Source organism: Apis cerana, linkage group LG2, assembly GCF_029169275.1.
Source record: "Apis cerana isolate GH-2021 linkage group LG2, AcerK_1.0, whole genome shotgun sequence".
NCBI lineage: Eukaryota > Metazoa > Arthropoda > Insecta > Hymenoptera > Apidae > Apis > Apis cerana.
In genome coordinates, this window is record NC_083853.1 from 8,832,526 (window position 1) to 8,857,776 (window position 25,251).

The window sequence follows — 25,251 nt, forward strand, 5'->3', positions numbered from 1 at the left end:
GACCTGGGTTGGCCTGTAGCCGCGCAAAGAGAGTTTATTTTACAATTACTATGAGCTCCATAAATAAAACGGCGGGGGAATATATAAATGTATATTCGGATCCAGCCGTCCTCCCCCTCGAAACAGCACATGCACGTGCGCATACGTGAACGCTCTTAAAACCGTTTCGTCGGTCTAGCGCCAATAGACGGAGCGTACCAAGCAGACGCGAAAATAGCGAGATAGCCATTTCATTGCCATTCTTCACGGGCTCGTCGGACGATTTCTCATTAGATTTTTTTCTTCACCAGCGTGGTATTAATTCGTGGATGATGAAATTTATGGCAGTCCTCGGGGACGAAAGAAATGCAGCCCCGGTGGATCGACGCGGGCTTGCAATACTCGTTTGCAATCACTACGGGTGTCCGATTAAGGCCGGTTATGCGAGGCGGAACCCTCCCCTTTCGAGAAAGACGATCGTCTCCACTTTGTTGCGCGGCCCTTTCGCTCCACCAATTTTATACTCGGACGCGAGCCGACACCCATGTTAATTGCAACATGATTAAACGCGCGTCCAAGATTTCGTTAATTAAATTCGATTCCTCGTCTCGCTCCTAATGATCAAAGTGGATCTCCTCGCCCATTCTCCCCCGATGTGTACGCACCGGCTGATTAAATTTCAACTTCGATCTCTCGCTACTCGTACACATTTATACATATACATGTACTTTGATTCCCGCGCTCTTTGACTTTCGAAAATTCACGGGAGAAGCGGTGGCCGGTGGCCATCGGTGGGATAAAAGTACGAGGCGAGGAGGAGGCGCGATTAAATCGATAGGCGAGGCGTGCTCGAGGTAACTCGCAAAGCGTCAACGCACCTGCCTCGTGTCCGGCGCACACGCCGGATACACAAGGTGTGCGGGACACGTTCAAAGCCTTCGGTGCTTCGGTACAAAGGGTACGCACAATAGAGTCAACTGATTTCGTAGGGAACCGACGACGAGGGCGTCGCGCGCCCCTATCGAGAGCCCGGCGTCCGTTGTTTATCGGAGGTTTTAGGGCGATGCCGTGCCGGCTCGAAGGCAGCAGGGCTTCGTAAACGAGAATCAAAGGCTGTCATCTCGAGCAAGTGTTACCGCCTGTCATCGCCAGATAACTTTGGTCCCCGGGATTGAAGGCGCGATTCGACGATAACTTTTTCGATCGATCCGTTTTGGGCGAACTGTTTTCATTTGGTTATATATAATTAATATTATATCGTTTTATTTTATTTTACAGGTTTGATAATTCTGCTCTCTCGGAGAGGGATTTTGAAAGAAACGTAATGCAAGAGATTGAATATAATACACGAGTAAAGAATTACGTTATCGAGATTACGATAAACGCGGGGAGAAATGATTCGAGATACGTTGAACCGCGGAATCTTCGAATCGCGCCGATTATCATTTAACTTAAATCGAGTTAATTTGCGTATCTATCAACCAGTTTCTCGTGCAGCTGCGGCATCGTGGCTCGATCGGAAAGGGATAGGGACAAAATGTATGCGTGAATACGGGGGGTTTCCATCCCCACACCGGATACGCGTATGTATCCAAGTATCGATGAATTAACATCGAAACGTCGTAAATCCATCCGTGTCGTTGTTCCCTCAATTGTCGATTCTCTACCTGTGTATCCAATATTCCTTCCGAGGCTAAAAACACACCTAGACTGGATTTCAATCCTATCAACTCCGCCCACGAATTCAATTAAACTCCTTCCTTCCAAGTTCAATGAAACTGTAAATACAATTCCACACTCCCCGCCCGACTGAAAAATCTCTTCCTACCGACAAAATAGTACGTCAAATCGAATCATCGTCGCGAAATCCAAAGCAAAGAAATCCAAGCAAACTTCTATCGAACTTCAGCTGTATCACTGTTATCGGTTTACCGAAAACGGTGCACGCTCTCGTATCATCGGAACACGGGGGCTTCGAAAACAGATCGCAATCAGGAACCTTGGGCGATCGTCATCCAGCCAAATGGAGCCAATTTGCGTATCTATCCGTCAGGATGCTTCTGGCCAGGAGGCAGACCGTATCTACGATCGACCGTACATACGAGGGACGGGGGGCGCGCGAAAGAGGTAGCCGCAATCGGTTATCGCACGTGCCTCCACGCATGTGTCGCGGCACGCGCGAGCCAGCATCGAATACGGCCCCGATTGATTTTAGACGCGCGTCGATGAGTGGCGTTGCACGACCGAGAGCCTCGAAACAGGGCTATAATACCGTCGAGCCGCCTCCTCCTCCACGCGCCCGCCCCAGCCCCTGCCGCCGTCACAATAGACGGCCACACCGGGCTTTGTCGTTAATTAATTCGCAAATGCAATATTAATGATAAGTAATCAGCCGCGCCCGACTCCGCGCGCGTTCGTGGAAATCACCTATTACAATTACTAATTGCGCACACTGGCGAACCGCCACTGGCTGTCGACAGTTTCTAAGCGGGTATGCATGCGACGTGGTAACGAGACCGGAAATCAGGCTTATGCGAGTCACATTGCCCGGCAACATTGTGCGAGCCCCACAAGAGAGCTCGAGCGTCGTCGATTCTCAGCGACGAAGAATTCGTGGCGAAACAAACTTATCTGGCTTCGATCGAAATTGTGAACGATACCTGTTCGATCGTTTACAACGTTTATATAGAGTTTATCGGAACGCGTTTATAATTCTATTATTATTTTTACACTTGATGCTTGGATAATACCGTCTTTGTATGAGATTCGATTTCTTTTCGATCCCGAACCAGTTCCGTAAATATTTAAAGCTTCGATAATCCCGATACTTAGGTATTGGATTCTTGGAAAATACTAAATCGAAAAATCGACACTCGTACGAATGTAAAATTAAGGGAATGAAGAGGAGCCACGTAAATCTTCAACAAGATCAATCTCGGCGGAAATTTTCGTAAAAGAGATTATTAAAGGATTTAAAGGGTGTGGAAAAAACGAAGGACGAGATGGATCCGCGATATTCCCGATAATCCTTGAAACAGTCATCGGATTATAATCAGCGCGGTGATCAATGCGCAAGTTCGGACAATTAGCGCGGCCTTTTAATTAGCTCGTTATGAACGAGGCTCCTCGTTATCCGCGCGCATATACCCGACCTCTTTACGCAATAGTTCGCCAATTCTCCGATTAGTCCCGCGGCACGGATCGCCGTTAGGTCGTGGCGCGTGTTGGTTTGAAACGACAAAGAGAGAAAGAGAGAGAGGAAAAAGAAAAATGCAAATGAGCGAACGACGAATCGAAGCTTTTTCGGCAAGCGAACAACGCGGCTTTTGTCGGTGCCCGGGGCTTTCATTCGCCATCCCTACGAGGCCCCTTCCGACCACTCTCTCGGCGGCTTAATGGCGGCTTTGATCCGCCGTTTGATGGATTTGACGACGTCATAATACCGGCCGCGTAACAGCCGATTTAACTCGTCGCCTTTCCGCGTATCCCTATCTATCCAGAGCGGAACACGCCGCCCAATACGGCCACCCCTCGTGATTCGATCCACGGCAAGTAGGCAGAGGCGGGCCGAGAGCTGGCTAAGCGGCCTGGACGACATTGAATTAGATAATCCGTCTGCCCGTCTCTTTGTGGGATTGGCCAATTCGCTAATGAGCCGCGCGATAACGTCGATAGTGACGGTACAGTTAAAATCAGCGCGGCCTTTATCTCTTTGTAATGTGTCTAAGTATCGACGATTTTAGCTTTTGCGAGGGAGAATGGTAAGCTCCCGTATATACCCGCGAAATTCTGCGATTTGGTGGCACACAGGGATTTATCGTCCGCTGTTACTACGGAAGAGAGATATCCGAGCGGGGAAGAAAGATCGACTCGAAATTCAATTCAAATTCTCGTTGGTTATTTGGCGGGAGGGGAGACGAGAGGAGGAGAAATTATCAACGAGTAGGTAAACGTGTTTCCACGTGTTGGTTAAATCTTGGAGGGGGTTGAATCTATTGTCTCGAGTTTCCGTGTACGGACAAGTATCGATGGTGTTGATCAAGCGGAATTTACGTCCTCGGTTGAATTATCGCGCTTCTGGGATACCATCCTTTAATTCGCGCGCACTACCGAAAAATTATTTCCTCTTTTCAACGTCTTGGAAAAACTTGTCCACGTGTCCTTTCGCACAGACCAACTTTCGCCAGACAAAGTCCATACATCAGCGAAATTCGTTTCTATGGAACACGGTGACAGTATCTCGATTCGCATCACCCTTGGCCTTCCCCGAAGACGGAAAAAGGGAATGGGTGTGCGCGGCCGAGGGTGAAAAAGCGGAAACGCAGGGGCCGTCCCCGGATATTGAAAATACCTCGACATCCTTTGGACGCAGAAACGTGTCGTGTAGTAGTGGTATTTGGTTCGCGTTGGGACCACCAGTGGAAGAGAGGCAAGTGGGATGGCGGCGGCCGTGAAACAGTGACGGGGAAACGGGCACGGATAAACACGACTTTGCGTCCAAACTAACGTCATTCGACTCTGTTTGAGTTGCCATTATGAAGTCGTAAACGAGGAAATTCGCCACGGCGTAATTCCGCCCGTACTCCCGTCCCTCGTCTTCGGAACAGGTTTTCGAGGCACACGGAGGACGGAACAGTCGAGAAACGTAAACAAGAGAAAGCGATTTGATTATTCATCGGTGGATCGAAGAGGAATGATCGTTTCACTGCGGTGATGACCACTCGATGTGTTTAACTTTGACGAGAAACTACGTACGTATCGTGTCCAAGTGGGTATTGCATCGATCGAAGACTCTTTCTTACGGTTCCGGAACAGAGCACATCGATACGCGCAAACTGTACGACGACGGCGGTTTATATTTCGGACTTTTTCGATTTCTGAACACGTTCGGGACGAAACTTTAGTTCGTAAATTTCGAAAGCGGAGCTTGTGTACGATTGTGTCTCGCGCAGTGTTCGATCCGCGACAAAGAATCTCGAGTTCGTTTCAAAGTTTGGAAAAATCGTGGTTTATTATACGTCACGAAGCAAAAATTTCGAAGAGCATCGAAACAGTTTTGTTGTTTACTAATCGCCAAGTTTGCGCGCGTACGACGACAGGAAGTCGTCGTAAACCCAGCAACGCTGTGTGCATCGACGCCGGAAATTCTATCAGGATATTAAGTTAAATGGTGGCGATATTTTCGAGGGGGGACAAAGGGGATCACCGGGCGACCGAGTCAAATTTAATCGGAGCTCGATCCTCTCTCGACCGAGGAAAACGAGCGGGCCGGTGGAACGGAGAACGTGCCTCTCTATCTCACGAGGCATCGACACGAATTTTGAAGAAAAGAACGACGCCCGTAGCCAGGCGAACGTGGAACACGGATCGGCCTCATCGTTCCCTGATAAATTAAAAAACCGCGCTATCGACCATCCTAATTGCACGGTCGTGAGCCGGTTCACTTTGTCACGCGGCACGTCTGGTAGAAAAATAATTAAAGCCCTTGGCCGGTCTTTGGCTTTTGCACGCGAAATGCAAAAATGCCATGATATTTTTATTAGGCGAAACGGCTTGATAAAACCGTTAAAAAAAAAAAAAAGAAAAAACGTCTTCGATTGGTATCTAACATCTAGCTCTTTGCCTCTCGAGTCGCAGAAGAAGTGGATTAAGCTCCTTTCCCTTCCTCTTTTCGTTCACATTTCCCCCCCCCCTTCTTTCTTTCTTTTCTTTTTTCTTTTCTTCTTCTTCGGTTCAACTTGCACGCATGCCAAGCAAAACGTTGGATATTTTATTTCGTTGCAACGTGGATGTTTCACGGTGAGATCAGCATCGAAAACGCGTTGTTTTTAAGGGGTATTATTTATCGTACTTACCCAAAGAAACTCAACGAATGTTGCCCGATAGGGAAACGGTTGGGAACAAGTTTAAATCTTACCGGCTGGGGGACAGGAGAAGGGAGGGACAAATATTCACACTCGAATACGAGTATCCGTTAAGATAACGCTTCTCGAACAGAAGAGTCGAACGAATGAACCTAAAACCGATCCACGCGCTATCTTTATTTCTCGCCTGTCCACGTACTGGGTGCTCGAAAACACTTTCCGAACCCCCCTGAACGTAAATGCGTTCGTTCGCCCCATCCATCGAAAATCAGCATCGAAAACACCTTCAACGCGAGAACACCTCGAGCCCCGTGATTTTTTAATAAAGGCAGTCGTCAAAGGATCACCGAGGGAGGGACCGGTTCAAATTAAACTATGAAAGAATCTTGGAACGGGCGAGAAGCTTTCAACGGGGACGCGAGAAAGGAAGGGGAATAAAAAGGAAGAGCGAGAGAAAAAGAAGAGAGAAAGAAGGGAAAAGGTATCTCCTACAGTTTCAACGAGTCAGCCGGCAGGGTATCGGGTAAAATCTGCGAATTAAAGTTTCTACCTACGATCCAAGGAGAATTTCGTTATCAGCGACGGTGAATTCCTGGTAGGGGATAGGATTCGTTATACGATCTTGGTCGTGGGCGGGTGGTGGTGGTCGTTGGTCGTGTTTCTCAAAGACGATCGAGTGAACCTAGGCGCGGCACGTTTCCACTGTTTGGAAAGTAATTGGATCACCCTCTAGATCACGACTCGGCTCGCGGGAGGGCAATATTCGAGGGCCCCGCGAGGAACATTAGCCAGGGTTGGGACACGAATCCGCAATTACGGAGATGCCCCGTCGCGGCCCTTATCGAATATTTACGTGTCGATACCGTTATCGGCTTCGACGGACGGGTGCCTCGACCTTTGCTTTTCGAACCGCGACATCGAAATTTTCAACCTGCTGAAAAGAAGACGTGCGCGTACGAAGATAAATCTTAAATCTAATAAACCGTGGGCATCGATCGTTAATTGCTCGCCTGCTTCAGGCTTCGGTTTCAGATAAATCATCGGCTTAAATCCTCATCCCTGATAATAATAAAGACTCGTTCTTTTCCCAACAGCGATTTCTTCGACATTTTGGAACGTCGAGCCGCACGGTTCGAGATTTACGCCCGATGCAAATGCCTCCCCATAAACTCTCTCCCTCTCTCTCTCTCTCTCTTCCCTTCCGTCGTTTTGTTGCCGATAATACGGAGAGCCGTTCGCGATAATTGGAAGGGGATGGGCGTGATGATCCACGACGCGATGACGATATCCCCGTGTATCTCGTAAATGCCACGTGAATCAGTTTGATTGAAGGTGGTTGCAGTTGATGGTGGTTTAAGTCGCGCTTAATGTCGGATATGATGTCGGAGACGACAAATATATCTTCTGTTTTCACTGGGATTAGAGCGCGAAGAGTGGATGTGCAGGGTGAGATACAGCATTCTTTTTCTCCTAGCAATATTGCCTGATTAAAAATAAAAGTCCTCTTCGCTAATTTTACTCATTTTCTTTCCTTTCTCTCTCTCTCTCTCTATATATATATATATCCGTTCGATTTCACCTTGAACAACAAAGGCTAATAAGAAGAAAGGAATATGGCGTGGATTTCCACGACAAACGGGAACGCGGCACGCGATAGAAATTCATATTGCGCGCTCTCTTTGTTGCCTCGATCAAACGGGACACAGTGTGACGGGGGGACAAAGGAAAGAATGAAAAATCGAAACGGCACGGTTAAGAGGGTTTGGTTACCCGGAGTTCTATTTTTCTTCGATGCGAAAAAACGCGTTCCTATAACGATGGACAAACGACTGTGGCTGTGGTCACGGAGAGGGAGTGCGAGTCGCGGTAAAAAGGGAGACGAAGGAGGGAAAAAGGAAAAAAAGTCGGTCGATGGGAGGAAAGCTTTTCAAAACTGACCCATATTCCACGCCGTTCGACGATGATATCCGCGGTTCGTGCAGCGCATAAACGTTCTCGGGCCCGGATTATCCGCGATGATTTTTTTATCCTCGCCGCGGCTCGACTCTCTGGGGGAATCCATTGGGATGAATGAATGAACATGTGTGCTCTCTCTCTCTTTCTCTCCCCCTACCAACATCAAGTACCGAATTAACGAGGCACGCGGATAGCATCGCCGCGAGCGTCTCTATTACGCGGGCCCAAGCTGTGGCCCCTGCTGCACGCGGCCACCTGCAATTTTAGATGTACAGCGCGATAAAAAAATGGGAAGGCCGAAAAGCGACCGTGTCCCTGTGATAATCGATACCGATTTCGTTAAACGTCGTTTTATTTTTATGCTTTGTCGTTAATACGATTTTGTCGGGGGAGGGACAATTTTAGAAATAGAAATATACGGGAAATAATTATTGGAAACGTTGGAATCGAGAAATAAAAGTATTAGAGATATTGTAGCCCGTTCACATTGACGGAACAAATTGCGAACGCTACAAATAGCTATCCATTTCGCAAACTTTTAAATTCCCCGTTTCTATTTTAGATTTAAAAAGCGCTTATAGCGCCGCCTCTATTCATGCAAAGAGAGAGAACGGGACTCGCAACTCTGGTCGAGTTCCGATTTCCTATATCGGGATAGGAGTGACGTTTAATATCGAACCGTTATGGTATAACGTCGTTCCATTCTTTTATAGCCCCGGCTACGACCACTGCTTCGTATAATAACAGACCGCTCGTGTCCTCGGCCCGGCATGAAAAGTGACAGGTTGGACGAGAGATACGCGTTCCTGGAAAATGTCTTCCTCGAAAATGGTTAGGAAAATGGGCGCATTTTCGCCAAAGTAATTTACGCACACGTGTCGGAGTATCGTGTTTCTCGCGTGTCCCCACCCTCTTGTGTCCGCCTCCCCCTCCAATATATTTAGCGTCGAGGCGAATTGCGTTTGTTTTCCGGTGAAACGCGTGAAAAAAAAAATTTCCTCGAATCCAATTTTCGATACCGCGCATAAAGTAAAACGTTTTCTTTGGAAACCGTTCCGTCGTTTTAAAGGGGATCAAATTGGTCGCTGGAGGGGAAGGGCACGTACGAGCTGACGTTCAATTTTCGACGAGAGACTCGTGGGAAAGTGTCCCGCGAGAAACGCAGCGAGACGTCGCGAACGATGCGTTTATCATTGTTGAAGATGTGCTGGAATATTCCGTAGTTTCGTGTGTCTAAGCGCAAAGCCGCGCTTAGCCGAAGTTGTGTTACGAGAGTTGTACACGACTCGAAAAAAGGGGGGAGGGGAGAGTTGAGCGGAGTATATCTCAGGGAGGAGTGGGGAGAGAAAAGAAGAACGATTACCTTCCAGAAAGAAATGCACGGAGGATGTTGGAGATAAAAAAGCTTTCTCTCCAACTGTTTCATAACAGTTTAGACTTCCGGGCTGGCGAACAACGCGGTCTTTGCCTTTCACCGGCAAGAAACCTACCCGCTACTTTTCCGTCTCGCTCCCCTTTAATTTTCCCCGGTATACGGTACAACCTCCCAATCGAGGTCCAGTCACCCTACAGATTCCGTGGAAATGTATATATATATATACATATCTACCCTAGTGCGGTGCAATAACGCCTTCGACGATATCTGCCATCTGATCTCTGCGGGGTGTCTTCACCGTGACACGATTCCATTCTACGGTTTCCCTTGAAAAATTCGAGATGAAAGTCCGCCATCCAAAAAAAGCCACCCTCCTCTAATAACAAGTATAATAAACCTCGACCACGCGAGGGAAAAGGATTCTTAAAGAAAATCTCTCTCTGGATGGACGTCTTCATTGATAATAAAAGGAAAAGATAAATCTTCTATTCCTGAAAACGTAAAATCATTCTTCCGTTTTTTTTTCTTTTTTCTTTTACTCCGTATTCTACAAATCGCAACGAACGATGAGATACGGCGCGATGAGAAGAGCGAGTGGTCCAAGTTTCCACGCTTCTGATCGCGCGTCGTTATGAATATTGAAAGGGAAACGGTCCAAAACGGTAGCTCGTTAAGCGCGTTAGTTTTTCCGTGAACGAACGAATTTGTTTCCCCGGAACGGGGGAAAATACGACGGCCGAGCATGAATAATGGATGCCCGTCAGAAACATTTGGCTGTCCGAGTTTCCACCGATGCGCCGGCGGGGATACAAGGTGAGGAGCACGGCCTCCTTGCACCTGCGCGCTTATATAGCAGGTGATGATTCGCGAGACGAGGCACAACACCGTTTCGACGTTAGCATTCGGTCGATCGAACGGACAGACGCGTGCGAGGAGGGTGGAAACGAGACGCGTCACAGACGGGCGTTCGGACGTTAATCGTCGATTCGATCGAAAGAATATTGCGCGCGAAACGTTTAATAGAGAATGATCGCTGTGTCTGTAATGCGCAAGCAACCGTTCGAGTCGACCAGACGATCGGAAAAGGGATTGGATGTCGCGAATATATCGAAAAGCAATAACGAATCGGGCCGGCTAGACGATACAATTACGCCAAGTATGTGCGGTAATGCGGCGAGGATTCGCGCAACGCTCCCGGAATGCTTATTATCGGGGATCGATCGTTACGGAAATCGGTTCTCTTTCGAGACTTAAGGCGCGGGATGAAAGCGTACGGATTACGCGGGTGACCATCCCGCGCATTAAGGGAAGCGGGGAGTAGCGATTTCGCTGTAAAGAGAGAAATTGATTCTCTTGTACGGATAGGGAATATCGAAGAAAAGGAAAATATGAGAATCGGGGAATATTCGATGGAAATATATATTTTCTCGATATATTCTCGCGAGTCTTTCATCGAGGTATGAAATGTAGGATTAAGTAAGATTATTGTTGGTTAAACTCGTTAAATTGATCGTAAGATCGTTTCAAAAGTAGACAAATTGATTCGATGTAACATAATACATCTAATGAAGAGATTCACAGACTCGAATAGAAAGTTTAAGTGTACGAATCGCGTAAAATTTTATCGCAGAACAGTGGAGAAAAATTTAAACCTGGCTAGATATAGTCGAACCCGGTGATTTAGCGGCCGATTGCACGGAAACCAGTATCAGAGGTGGCGGCCTGTTTCATGCGAAAACCGACATCGATACACTTCGCCTACTCTCTCCTCGTCACAAGCCTACGCATAACAGCGTAGCGGGCGAGCTGATGCCGGGGCCGCTTTTATTATCGGCATTTCAATAAGTGTTACCTTTGATCGAAGCGTCAACGCTAATGAAGTATGATCGCGGGATTAGGTGAAAACCGCGTGAACGAATTGCTCCATTAACGATTGACGCCCGGTCTCGAAACGATCGGATGCGTTCGACGCTACGCTCTCATGACTGTCATTCAACCCAATTAATGCGCCAGATAGAGTGAATTTTATTTCCAATTTTATTATTGTCGTTCCAATTTTCAATTCGATATTAAAACATCGACAATTTTGTGTAGATCGGCAATTATCATCTGTTATTTATTTATTTTTTTTTTAAATCAAATTCTATCAAGCGTATAAATCAAGCAAGAGTTATGTTACGATATTCGTTATAAAACGTTATAAATATTGATTTTTTCCATTTTTCCTTCTATTTTTTTTTTTTTATATTTGACTTGATAAATCAAAATATTGACGTAACTTTTAAGAATATTATATCGGCAGACAACGATTGAAATAGGTATTTTTTCAAAAATCGTGATGTCTTCAAGCGATGATTGGATCAATCTCGCCCAACCCTCTTTAACGTTATCATCGATTCAACGTTACGAAGTGCGGAAAAGTTAAGTAGAGGATACGAAGTTCGGTCAACTGTTATCTTCCAAGCCTTGGGATAGGATCGATAAATTTAACCCAGTTGCGGTGTATCAACTTTTCGTGACAGAATTATCTAACTGCCCTTCTTTCGTTCCCTTACCGGTCTCCACTTCTCCGCTAGCAACGAAAACATATTTTTCGCTACTTTTTCTCCCTTTTTTCTTCCTTTTTTTCTCCCTCTCTCCATCAGAAATTCTTTCTCCCTTCCCGAAGCATCGCGCAACAGAAGTTTCCATCGCGAAACCTCCAACTTTCCGGCTGACAATTCGAAGCCATACCCGGAATATCCCCGTACACTTTTCTCCCCCAGCTTTCTTCCCGTCTCTTTTTAAACTTCTTTCTTACAATAACGTCGGGTATTATTAACATTTCGAGGCGATCTCAAAGAATTCTCATACATCTTATACGTTCCAATCCATTCCCCGAGTATAACTAATCTATCCGGAACCAATTAACCCTTCCAACTCTCTCTCTCTCTCTCTTCCACCTCGATCAACGCATGAATATTTAAATCGAACGAAAGAAGAAGAAGAAGAAGAAAAAAATCTTAATCAAATCCCCGTATACGTATATACACAGGACGAGGGAAAGAGACGAAGAAACGATATCTCGTCCCCGGTAATAAAGTCAAGAGGATCGAGAAAAAGCACGTTAGGGGTGATTAATGAACGATCTAACGATAGAGGCCGATCTCGTGTTCGACTGGTGGTGGGGCGCGCGGGGGGTCGCGCAACGACTGATTAAAAGCCTCGCGTTACGAGGCCGAGAGCGGGGATAAATACAGGCACCTGTATCGCGGCACGCCGCGCCGATACGATACGTACGCGGCGTGCCCGTTGCCGCCGAGACTTTATTCGTACGGCGAAGTCGTTAAGTGCACTTCCAGCCGGATAATTGCACGGTGGCGCGCATAAATTTCGCTGGAATAGTCGACGGCGTCTCCAACGGCGTCACTCGGCCTGTCGGGTCCAGCGCCGAGTTTCCAGAGGACTCCCGGGGACCACCATCTCGGCCCATCTCAACAAGGGGAATATCGAGGCAGCGAACAGCGGCGTGTCAATGATTTCGTTGCCTGCCATTGCGAAGAGAAACTTCGAATCTCGAATTCCGCCGATTCTCGCGAGGCTGAGACGAGTTGGGGAGAGATTCTAGCGCGGAACAAGGGAGAGGGGGATGGCGTGTATACGTACGAGCGTGGAAGGGTGGAACGGTTCGAGTCCACCCCTTTAAATAGGCAACGTGCACAGCACGCGTCACGTGCTCGAAGCGGCCGGCTATCGACGCGCAAAATTGACAAAGTTCGTGAGCTTTGGAGGTGCTTGGGTTTAACGGATAATAATGGGTCGAATTAACCGGAATGGGCTGGATTCGACGTACTCGGGCATTTCCGTGGTACTTTGGTTTCGATAACTATTTACGGGTTGAATATTCTATACGTGTTCCTGTGCGCAAGTTTTGCAAGGGTTTTTTCTTCGTCTTTTCTTTTTTTATTTTTGACAGAAAGAAGACTCGATGATTTTTCTGCGTTCGAAGTATAATCGAATTTTCCCCTGATTTTTTCCACGTGAAATTCCATGGATAGACCGAAACACAAATCGAGTACGGTTCACGCCCTTCGCAGTTCACCCTCTGTTGCGCGGACGCTGTAACGCTCGAGGTGTCGATTTTACCATTTTTTCCGACAGATTTCATTACACGGGCACGAGTGTCCCGATTCGACCACGGCGACTAAAAAATTCTAGTCTACGGCTATCGGTTCCCGTCCTCGTTCTGGGGAATTTAGAGGACATTTTTATGTTTGGTGCCGGAAATCGTCGACCACGGGTCACGGGTATAACTGTTGTATCGAAGCGTGATTTTAACGAAGCGTCGAACGATTTTCACTGTTTGCAAGAAAAAAAAAAGAAAATACCACGAATGAGTCGCGTTTCTTCTCCGCGAATCGCGAGGAATTTCAACGGGAGAAGAGTGAAAAGGGGCGCGTGTTATCGGCAGATGTATGTACAAGGTGTCTATGATGCGACATTATCACTCGAAACGTTTCCTCCGTTCCTAAAATTACAAAGGGAGGTTTTCTGGGAAAGTCGAAAGACGATTCGGTGGATGACACAACAAGGGAAGAAAAATATTTTTCGCAGTAATAGTACTAAACGCGATGATGACGCGTTTCTGTTTCGCAAACTCTTCTTTTAAAGCTATTTCGCTGAATTTACAGAGAAATATCGGAGAAATTTCTAGTTGCCGTTGGAAATATACGCGAGGGTCGTACAATTTATTATTCTTTTATTTCTATCTCTCACGTGTGTGCGGATTTAAAGTAGATTATAAAGGGCGATAAAGGGAGAATTAACTAAAGGTGAAATGTATAAAATTTGAAGAGTGCAATATAGCTTTTGCGCAACTCTCGCCATATTTATTACACTTTATTTAAGGGAATATAATTATTCTCCAATGGACAAGTCAAACGCACGCAAAATAGAGATTAAAGGCAAATGAAAGTTTGCAATCGAATCGGACAATTTTCGAATAAATTGTCCGCGGAAAGCGCGTAGCTTTCGTTGGGCGCGTAATTCGAACCATCCGGCGTAACCCGAAGCTCTTTTCGAATGAGTTCACGTTTCACGTGCAGCTTTCAAACGAAACAATAGCAAAATGTTCCTTCCTTGTATATACAGTTTCACTATTTTTTTCCCTTTTTTTTTTTTTTTTTACGGTGCATTCAGTTGCACCTAACTAATTTTCTAAATAATACAACTGCTAACATTCGAACAAGAGCGATTAAACAGCGTAACTTTACAAGACAGATTTAGAAATCTCGCATCCCTTCAATCTTTGTACATTCTTCGTTTACTTTCGCGTTTACCTAATCCACCACCAATCACTTGCCTCTTCCCCTCACTCATTTTCATTCCTCGCAACATTTCAAATACCAAAACTTGGATTGGTCGCAATTATCGACAGATCGCTCGGTAGGAACGGAACTTCTCTCAATACTTGGGGATCGATGTTTAATTTCCTCCTCCCTTTCCTTGCCAAGAAAGAACATTTGTGCGTACCAGACTGCTCCAGCTCTCGCGGAACTTCATTACACGGGGTTTACGCTCTTTCCACCCTCGTTCACGCCCCGCAATCGTGGCCGTTATCGCGAAAACAAATTACACCGGTGCTTGCCATTGTAAATTTCTTTTTCGCGCACACCGTCGATGTATTAAACTCCTTTGCAGCCCCTTGCATCGCGCCCGTTTCCTCGGCAAATCCGGGAACGGAACCATCAACAACAAGGAAAGGAAAACGAGTCGAACAGAAGAAGATCGTTCGTCGATCGATCGATCAGGGGCTGTAATTTTCTGATTACACTGTTTTGCTCGAGCATTGGGATCGAAACGCGTAACCACTAACTCTAACGATCGTAATTTCATCCCGGGACAATGCAATCCATGATCCAGATTTCACGCTCCAGACGAGGCTCGTCGCTTTTCGAGGGGGGGTCGCGAGTTCGCTCGTTTTCAAGTCAACATTCGTCCCGATAATCTCTCTCTCTCTCTCTCTATTACCGTATTTTGCAAATTACGTTCTTTGGCTCGCCGCGCTTTATTACATCTCTTTAATTATACCCGCATAAACGCGGCGAATTCGTTCCGATTACACCGCTCCTATTATTCGAATCTCTTCGACTCGAGACAAAGTTCTCGATTTGCTTTCGTCGCTTCGTAGAATCTTTAATCTTGACTAGGAATAGGAAGAATCTCGAGAGGCCTGGGATTAAACCGAAATACTTACTCGAAAAACGAGCAAAATCGCAAGGGATGAATCATTTCAAATTTCCATCGAGAATATCCATCGATACGGTTCAATTACCGAATCAAATAAGACCGAAAGGGTGTCTTATTTATGGAGTCTGATTCCACGGTTGCCAACTTACGCCACTTACCCCACTTACGTGGTCGAGTAATTGTCGGTGCCGGTATGCGCGTTCCAGAACGATGGCTACGCGGGGTAACGTTCGTTCGTCCAGACGGGGGGGGGGTAACAAGAATCTAGATACCGCGTACCGCCGTCGACAATCGGCGATCTAACACCATTAGTCCCGTCTATTGTGCGTGTACCGAGCTCGGGGATATTTTTCAACAATTGTTTCCCGCACGAGTGATTCCCTCCACGATTTATGGATTCGCCTCTCTCTCCCTCCCTCCGTCTTCGAACGGATCTTCTTGATTTTTCTCTCCACGGTTCGATGCGCTCGCGGCATTTCCATTTGTTCGCGCGACACGCGGAACGTCGGATAACCATCTTCGCGAATGATTAATCGCTTGCTTATCTGCTCTCTCTCTTTTTCTTTCTCGTTCCTCGTTTCTTCCATTTGTTATCGACGGCCGAGCAGAAATCGAAAGCGTTTCAACAAGCGATCTCTCCCCGCTAAACGACGTCTTACAGCTAATTATGTCACCGTGATGATATTGGAGCGCGTTCCATGCCCCGACTTGAGATTCCTCGATTCATCTTCGTTTGATTAATGAGAAACGGTTACTAGTTGGAGTTATCGACTCGCTTCTCGCGCGATCGGTGCTAATGCAATGCAGAAATAAATTTTCGACCAGCCTTTTCGTAATTGGAATCCCGCCCTTAAACGACTACGAGTCAACTCGCAAAGTTTCCAAGTCACGATACTTCGCTATAATAATAATAATAATAATTCTATCGTAATTAGGTATGATTCCCTTTTCAGGAGGAAGGAGAAAAAAACAGAAAGAGACGAAAATTTAGTTCGCAATAATTTCGCCTGGTTAACTCATTTCCAAGAAAGCGGGTCGGAGGCGCGATAATTATACCGAATCGTTTCTCGATTTCGCTCGAACCTGTCCCTCGGCCGTCACGGGGTATTCATCACGCGATAATCACCGTCTCACCGTCTCTCGAAGATCCTGGCCACGATACGGGAACGAAGCGAGGAATCGGTCGGGCGGGCGAGCGAGCGTGTCTTTAATTACCGTCAGCGAATATTTGCAAATTAACGGCGGGAGCCGGTGCCCGGTAGCCGAAATAAATGTCCCCGCAAAAAGATCAAACGGACCACGCATCCTCGCATCCTCTCTCTCGGCGGTGGTAGGGGGGAGGGGAACGCGAGAGGGAAACGGTTCGAGGTAAGGCGATTCTCGTGGTGTGGCACGGCAACTCGCGTGTAAAAATTTCGCGTTCTTTCGCCTTTGGATGCGGCGCGATATAACGGGGTGTTCCGCGGAATATTCGGCCGTTTGGAGAAGGAGGAGCGGGCAGGGAAGGGGGAGGGGGGGACTGGTTCTCGAAGAACTCGGATTTAATAAGATTCGAGACATGCATCGTTCGCCCCTTCGTATATATGTATATATATTCGCGTATATACGTACAGATACGTATATATATATATATATATATATGTACACAGATATACGCGATGGAATGGAATCGTGGCCGATATCAGTATGCACGTTGCGCCACCGGCCGATCATAATTAGCATTTAATTAATTCGACTAATGTGCGAAACACGTTTATATTTACGAGGAGGTAAGCCCGGCAGCCTGGGCGAGTCTTGCTTTTCTCCCTGTCTCGACCTGTCCGAGTGTATATTCCCCTTGGCAGCGCGTGTGCGTCGTCCGTGTGCATTCAGCCACACACACACGCGTATATACACGTGCACGTGTATCGCGAGCACGAACTATGGACACTCGATTTCGGCGTTTGATCGATTTACGAGCCAGCGCCGGGACAAAAAGGCTCGGTCCCCCCTCCCCTTGTTTCCACCCTGTTTCCACCCCTTCCACGCCTCCATCCCCTTTGCGAGCGCGCGACGTAGAAACGCAATTAATTCCGTTCGAATCTGAAAGGAATCGACGGGACGCAATTAATCGAGGGGTGGCGAGCGAAGAAGCGGTCGTCTAAGCGGTTTTGGTAATTAGCGAGGGAGATCGCCTCGCGATTGTTGCGTGCTGCCACGCGTGGGTGGATGTCGCGTCACGATAGGCAAATATACGCTTCAGCCTTTCGGGATTTAGGCTCCGGTTCGTTTTCTTTTCAAAGCGAATATCGTCGAAATAGCAGGAATAACTCGAGGTAACACGAACGCGAAGCTATCCCTCAAAATTTCTCCTTTATCGAGCGAAATTTACAACGTTTTCGATTTTACTTCGCGTATACGTGAAAATAACACGCGTTTCGAGGTGAAATAGGATTTCACGCGCGGCCGTCGTATTCTCCCTGTTGATCGGCGAACGAAACTATCGGAGAAGAAGCTCGAAGGAGGGTTTCTTTTTCGAAGGGATCGAGGAAGCCGGATGCCATTTAACCGGTCGAAGGATCGTTCCGCGCTTCTCGTCTCCCTGCTGCTCCCTTTGTCGAAAAAAACCACGGAAGAGAACGCGTACGAACCGTCCTAATCACGAACACGTCGCGTTTCCAGCCAACGATAAATCCTGTCTAACCACATTGCTGACGAAGTAACGTCACAAATAACGAAGTAACAGTCCCTAACCGCGAACACGGTTAGCAACAGAGAGACGATTATTCAGCTTCGTAGCTACTATACGGAGAGTACAATCCTTTTCCCGCGCGAACGAACACAGAATATTACTCTTTCCGTCTTTTCTTTTCCCTTCCTCCCCTCGGCCTCTCTCAACTCTCGCGAATGTGGCGCGTGTATAATCCTTTTTCCCGGCCCCAAGAAAAAGACACCTCCTCTTTCCATCTCCTCTCCTGTTTCGCCTAATCTCGCGCGTGTAAGAAAATCCGCGTCGAAGAAACGGATACCGCTCCTTTCATCTTCTCCTCCGATCCTTCCCTTTCTCGCCTACTCTCACGCGGCTGTAGTACTCGCGAATGTAGCGCGCGTGTAGGCCCTTTCAGGCGAAGGAAGAGGATACCGAACCTCTCCAGAGGATCCACCGCTCTCTTCATCCTCTCCTGCTCGTCCTTCCCCTCTCTCGCCTCCCTCGCTCCCGGTGCGTGTCGACCGCTCTCGCCTTGCCCTCTCATCCTTCCCTCCGACCGACTCCCTTTTCCTCCCTGCCTCTTATAAGGACGCGGCAAACCTGTTTATTCTTACGTCTCGCGATGGGATGCCGCGATCCGGCGAGAGGAGGAGAGATAGAGAGAAAGAGAGAGAGGAGAGAAGGTTGCAAGCAGCTTCCAACGCAGCGGAGGTTGCATGCACGCCGAGCCCACCGAAAATACCGATCCCACTTGTCTCTCCCCCACGAGGAGAGGAGAGGATTCCCTTCCTCTCGCGGCGGAACGCGGCCGAAAACCGGCGATCGCCTCCTCGCTCGGCCACGCCTCGGTGGCAAACTTTACGCCCTCGACCCGACTCCCTTTCCAATATTCTTGTCGAGGAGCCGGTGTGAACCGGCCAACCCGCCACTTGTGTACGATCATCGAAGATCGGATCGCTGTCGCTACCTCGTGTTTTCTTTCAGAGACGAGGAGGATCGCGGATTTAACGCTACCGCGTATACATACCTCGAGATTTAATCCTCGATCGCCGGCGACCTCGCATTCTCCGTACGCTTTACTTCCAAACATTTTCTTTTCGTTTTTCGTACGGAGACTCGCAGAGTTGTTACGTTAGTCGAGCAAGGAGAGGTTATATTCTCCGTGTTCGTGTTCCGAGAAATATTATAATTCCGTTGTGAAAACAAAACAAACGGAAAGCGGTCGCTTCGCGCAGATGCGCGATTAACGTTCGTCGAAGAACATCGCGTACGTACGAGCAGTCGAACAGTTTCTAAACGAAGGCAAGGATTGATCCGACGAGATTCTCATTCCGAAACAAGATCCTGAAGAATTAATAAGACGATCGGTTTCTTCAAAATACGGTCGACCAGACGAAATAAGAATAGAAGCTGAACGAGAACTCGAACGGATGAATGAGAAGAGCGTCCCTGGACAAAGTCGAGCGCGCGAGGAGAACAAAGAGGGCAGCGCTAAACCGTGCCGTAGAAGTATCCAGGACGAGATAGAATAAGAAGAGGCGGGCGCGTCGCCGTGTCTGGCCGAGCACGAATTCCATCGCGTCGCGATCGGGTTGCTTAGAAAGCCGGTCGCACTCCCATGCCTCGCTGGCCTGGCTGAACGCATCGAAGATGGCAAGATACCATATAGAAGCGGTAAAACGAACTAAGCGTATAAGAAGGCGGCAAAGTCCTTCCAGGGCCTGCATGCATCTCTCTCTGCCTCTCTCTCTTTCCTGGCCGGAGGCCGAACATCTCGAGCCTAGCCGCTCGAGCAACAACCCGTTTCGCAGCCGATCTCGCGGTCAGAACGTGGTCTCGAGTCGCTAAGTTATATATATATCGTACGTTATATAACAACACCATACGTCAGAGGCAAATTAACCGGAAAACCGTGGATCCGTCAGCAGAATCGATCGCGAAGGGAAGGAAATCGTTAAGAGCGGGCTAAGGAAATGTGGCGACGTCCTATGCCGCGTATCACTGCTTATATTCTTTATTTCCTGATCGGCCGCGGTGAATGTTAATGGGGCGGGGCGCGATAACCCGCGGGAATAGCGATATGCACGCGGCCGGCGGAATGCGAATTAGTCGGAAGTGGAAGCTACGATATGAGAAGAGTCTGCATACCAATGGAAGGTGGTGTGCAACGATGAAGTAATCCGGGGAACGTTGAAACCGCGAAGCGAACGTTCGCCCCGATAGCCCAGACAGATTTATCGAGCTGTCCCGGAATGAAAATTTACGGAACGAGAAAAGGAAAACAGGATTCTTCGATGGTATCCTTGAACTTCGAAAAACGACATGCCATACCATAGGTATAGTATCCCTTGTAGGGAGGTCGCCCTTAACCGACCATTCTTATATATATATGTGTGTATAAATCGAAAAGGGGGAGAATTGAAATCAGATCTCGATTTCGGTTTTCCACTCGGCGGATCCACTCGCGTGCGGCTATTGGCAGTCTCGCGCCGATGCGCATACCTACCAGTTCCCGAGATAGCTATTGATACTCATCGGACTGTACGTCTGTGTCGCTTACAGCCTATACTTCGGATAACTATCGGCTCGCTCTTCTCCGCTCCCTCTCCTTCCAGAATACGATTATACTCCTGCGTTATTCCCCGCCGCGATACGTTTACCCATCCCCGATTTTTCTTCTAAGCATCCTCCTTCCATGTAACATTTACAATCGTCTCGCTGAACCTCTTCCGTCCGAGTATCAATTATTCGACGGGTCCATTAATAAAATTTAACAATCGTGTAACGGCGGCAGCGAGTTTCGGTTGAACGCAGCAGCTAGGCTAGTTAGAGACGAGTGGGTAGAGTGGTAAGCGCGAGGGAAAGGTGGAATGCAGGTTGGACAAAGGAGGAAGGGAGAGAGAAAAGTTTCCAACTTCGGGAAGTCTTTGCCTTCGCCGGATTTCTCTTCTTGCTGTGTTGAGAATTGTTGAACGGAGAGAGAAAGAGAGAGGAAGTAGGCCACCGAGCTTTATTTCCTCTCGTTCACCAGCCACCCTCTTTCCTCGCACACCGTCTCCACCGTTGCCACGAAGAACTGGAAACCCGGCCGACCGTAATACCGAACTTCTGCTAAATTAATTTCCAACGATTTACATATGTCGGTCGCTATCGTTATGATAACAATACGTCTACCACTGGATCCCTACTCTCCCTCTGCTGCCCCACCTCTCTATCCCCCTCTCTAAGAGGATTTACTCGTGTTCGTGGCGGGCTGCCGGGTGTCGGTGAATCGATAACCGGGCCGAAGATGGACGAAAGATTCCCAACCCGGTTTCGATAAGTAATGGATACCGGTAATTGGTCGCGAGCATCGGGGGAGGGAGGGTATTAGCAACTCGTAAAACGTTCCCACGCGAAATTGCACCAGACGATCTTTAACGATAGAGATATGGCGAACGTGAGCTAAAAGCTTGAGAATTTTCTTAACTCGGTCGGCCGAAAGCGAGAGGGAGGAAGAGGAAAAAAAACGGAAACTCGGTAATGTTTTTCTGGCTGGAAAGGGCTGTAAAATGTATGGAATCGTTGGAACCAACTGGAGGGCAACGTCTTCTTGCGGATTCGTTACCGAATCCCGGGCACGATTCTACCGCAACCAAGTCGGGTTAGCTGAGTTAGACAGTTGAACCGCATATCGCGCGGGATTATTTTATGGACGGAACGAAGGAATCAGCTACCAAGAAATCGTATCGCGCACAGTTTTCATATTTGCTGCAGATATTCGTACGATATTTCCAAGTTTTAAAGTGAAAGAGTTTCGCATTAAAGAATCTGGTAGCCCGAGAATTCCGCTGGAGGAAATAAAATTTGATAATAAGACTCGTGCGAATTGAAAGAACAAATTCAATCTGATAAACCGATGGATATAATTTCTTTTTGTATCCTGAAAGGACAATTCACGATAACATCTTATATTTTTTCTTTCGTAGAAGGATGAATACATATCGTACCAACTACTGCGCCAAAAATTTCGTCGAAATGCAAAAGACGAACAGGATTAATCGAGAAAAATATCCAGAATAAAATTTCTATTTCGTTTCCAACGTCACCTGTCTAAAAAAAAAAGACCTTCAAATAAATCCAATCATCCACTACCACCACCCTTTCGATCCAGTCCAATTTTATCGAGGTGTCAATTGGCCTCTTTCGACCCCCTACTAACCCATTCTCTCTTTCGCGAACCGCTTTGAATTCGACCGATTGGCAGTTCTACCTGCAATTGATAGACGCTACATTCGAACAGACCGACTGTATCGAAGAGTCCGTGTATATACAACAATAGGCGACAACTGTGCACGTGAAGAATTAAACGAGCCGAGTCTTCCCTCTCTCTCCCTTTCTCGTTTTCCTCGCGATCGCGTCCCTACTTAACCGGCAAATACGTCCACCGTTTCGTATACCGTATTCCACGACACTCTATAACATAATCAGTCGGTCGATGTATTTATCGGGCCATCCGAGTACAATGCCCATTGTCCGCCAATACCTGTTTTCGCGCCGTGATCGCGAGTGACGCGCTTAGTTATCCCAGGCCTGCTTGGCGCCGCTACCAATAACCACTCGTTCCTTTTTTTTTTTGCCCGGGGAATGACTTACGACCGGGCTTTTTCCGGTTCGCGCGGCCCAAACGCGAAGAAAAGATGCTGATTTCGATGAAATTTCAAAGGTTGGAAAAAAGGGAAGCGATAAATCTGTGGATGAAGGGAGGGGAGGAAAGGATCGTTGAATTTCCAGTCTTCAGGGAGGGCACGTGAAATGTGACGATTTCGTAAAAATGTGGCTCGATTATATATATATATATTTTTTTCCATCGTTCCGAGAGAAAATTGTCAAATAATTTCGTTCGTTGCTTCTCGAGTCCTGCAAGTTTTCAAAGAATTATCAGAGAGAACTGTCGACGATTTTATAAAAATGATGGCTCGATAATGTATTTCCTTTTCTCGAGTGTCGCAATAGAGAAAGTTATAATTATTCTTGGAGGATCGGAAGAAATAAATTCGATGGAATTTTTTTTATTCTATTTTTATATTAACTTTTGTTTCGTCGTTTCGCAATATATATATATTTTTTCTACCTATGCACTTTTTACAGAGAGCAGAGAAGTGCCATTTGCCGCGAGGATCAAGTTGATGACGAGGGAGGAGAGAAGTTTCAGCATTTTTACGTGTAGCGCTGCGACTGGAATGCAGACGAATCGAGGAAGCTTCAATATTTCAAGCGTATTCTTTCCCCGGGATGCGTTTTCGAGCTTGTGCATCCGCTTTCGCGAAAGTTGGGGAAAGAGGACGATAAATAAGTCCGTTTTCGCCCGGTTGATACGACTCGTGACTTTTCTTTCCACTTGTCTTCCACCGTTTGCGATAAACATATAACCGACGCAAAGTGCAGGGAACAAGGAAACAGAGACTCGAGATCGTTCCACCCTTCCCTCGCGTTTCCGCTTCCCTCGTAAAACTGGTTTTGCATATTTTAACAATATCCTGAACGGTACTTTGTGCGTCACAGCGATTCATCGGCGGAAAGAATGGCCTCCTTCCTTCTTTGTCAAATTATAGAACCGTGGAACAAGCTTACAGCGCACCGAACACGCACTTATCGATTCGAGAACAATGTCCATTGTCGAAGAAAGCTTATCCACTTATACACGTAGTACGTAGCGGCGAATCAGTTGACGTGAGTGTCCCATTTTGCATCGGCTTGTAAAAGCTCTTTCTCTGTCGTTCGAAAATATTTCAACGAGCCCTCCCCTTTCCAACAAGTATCCTTCCATTCCTCCAAACTTTCCATAAACATCGTCAATTTCTCTCGGGAGGGAGTACAATTTTGCTCCAAACTTGCAATCCCAATTTGAAGTCGAGATTCACGGATACAATTCCAACGGCTTTCGATCAAATTGGTAAAACGAGCTCGTTCCCCTTTCACAGATACACGCGCAGATTCTCGAAGAGGTTGAAGGGTTAATCGAACAAATATATGGAACAGCTTTGCCACCTCGGAAAGAAAGGAGAAGAGGGTCGAATAATCTGGAAGCAATAGCGGGGATTAAACGTGTGACGCGATCACGGCCGATCGAATTCGACGCTTTCAATTTTCCTTCGTTAAATCAACGGTGCGCGAAAGGGATGAGAGGGATGGGCCGTGTTTACTCGAGAGGAAAGAGAGGCGTAAGAAGAGAGAGAGAGAGACGCGAAAAAAGGACGAGGCGGACAAGCGTCGCTATCGAGAATCGAATACCCGATCTCTCTCGCGTCCAGAGGTTGCGGAGAAATTCGGTCCAAGTCGCTCATCTCGCACCGTATTCCAGGGATATCGAAGTTTCCGCAGGAATGGACTCTTGGTGAGATATGAGTTCGAGAACTGTCGTCGAGGGGCATCGCCACAGTCCGCCTCGGGAGGAAAATAAAATCTGCGAAGGATTACGAAGTTCGTACGCCTCGGTATGAGTATGGTCGTGCTCGAAAGGCAAACGATTGGTGGATGGCATATTGCGCCACGAATCTCCTCTCGTTCGAACGGGGGAACGGGTGGAGGAATCGCGTTTGGAAGCCGCGCACGCCGAACGATCTATTGTCTTTCCTACCTCCAGATGTATTTTCAACGTGACACTCAATTCTGACGAAGATTCTTTCCATGTTGTCCCTGATCCAACCGCCTCGCGAGTGACAAGTTGAATTCCGATGACGGCCGAAGCCATCGTCGTTTCATGTAAGACGCGTTTTCGAAAAATCTTTTAGCTGGAAAAGCGAGCGGTGAAAAATATTTCCACGAATACGATTCTTGGATGTCGATGCGGAAATATAGGGCAAGTCGGTGGAAGTCGAGTAGAATAGGAAGAGAGTTGTAAAATCGGCGGTGAGAAAATTTAACTTGGATGGATATTCGGATGGAACAAGAATACGAAGGAAACGATCGATTTGTTTTTATTACAAGTTATGCAAATGTCGAACGAGGGATTGCCATTCCTCCGACATTTCGAGTTACGAATCGGGGGACAAAGAAAGGGGAATGAGAATTCGTTGGGATTAAAATTCTTTCTTTCTTTCAAAGAGTTTACGTTTGCTTCGCAACAGCAAAAAGAGAAAAAACAAAAACGATCATTGTCAAGGAGACGCGAGACGGCC

General features: G+C 47.2%; 1 long non-coding RNA gene across 1 annotated transcript in view; it reads right to left on the reverse strand.

Annotated features, from left to right (window-relative positions):
• The window catches only part of LOC133665663 (uncharacterized), a 423,051-nt gene that overhangs the window by 290,788 nt on the left and 107,012 nt on the right, over nt 1–25,251 (reverse strand). The window lies entirely within an intron of this gene.